Genomic DNA, 920 nt, shown 5'->3' on the forward strand with positions numbered 1-920 from the left:
TAATGGCCCTGAACAGCCCCACCTGGGACCCCCCAGCCCCTGCCCATGCCCCAAGGGCTCTATTTAAGCTCATTCCTGCAGCCTTTGGCTTTTTTTGCAAGCTGCCTTGGAGGAGCATCCATGTACGGCCACGGACTTTGTTGATCCATGCCATGGGCTACCTTCTTGACTTGCCTTCAGCCCTGCCTCCTGCCCATGGACTTCTCTGCTTGCCCTCGCTCAGGTACTGCGGGACAGACCCTGAATAAAGAGCCCAGGGTGGGAAATGTCCAGCGTTGGGGGTTTTATGGCAAGGGGGTCGAGGTTTTTCTGCCGCATGGTGATGAACAACTCGCTGCTGTCCCTGCGTGACACTGATTTTGTTTCTGGGGTGCTGCTGTTTCTCTAACTTAAATATTTCTCAGCTCTTCTCCTTGTACCTTTAGTCTCCCACCCAGCCTCTCTTTTGCCCAGGTTGATTTTTTTTTCCCATGCTTGTCTCAGCTCAGCTCCGCTCCTGGATGTTGTACCCAAAGAGATGACCCCGCTAGGCTCAAAGCTAAGCAATGCCTTTGTTCCCTTCCTCCCCCAACACATTTTTACATTCATTCATCCCACGAATGAGCTGAAAAGAAAAACCAAGACTGCGTGGAGGGGGAGACTTTGCAGTAAATCCTGCTTCTGGATGGAATTATTTGTTCTTGGGACATGACCTAGAATAGCAGCCAAAAATCTCAGGCTCCACGTTCAATTAACTCTCTGGAGCACAACCTGCTGTCGTTAAATCTGGGCTTTTCCCCTCCTCGCTGCATCTCTGCTGACCTACATCGCCATGGAGCTTTTGTTAAAGCTCTCGCTGTTGATATTTCCTTTCTTCCAGAAACTCAGATTTAAAGAGCCTGGCAGGGAAAACTGCAGGACTTTTTCCTTCTGAGATGTTT

This window comes from Cariama cristata, unplaced genomic scaffold (genome assembly GCF_000690535.1).
Source record: "Cariama cristata isolate BGI_N322 unplaced genomic scaffold, ASM69053v1 scaffold24568, whole genome shotgun sequence".
Lineage (NCBI taxonomy): Eukaryota > Metazoa > Chordata > Aves > Cariamiformes > Cariamidae > Cariama > Cariama cristata.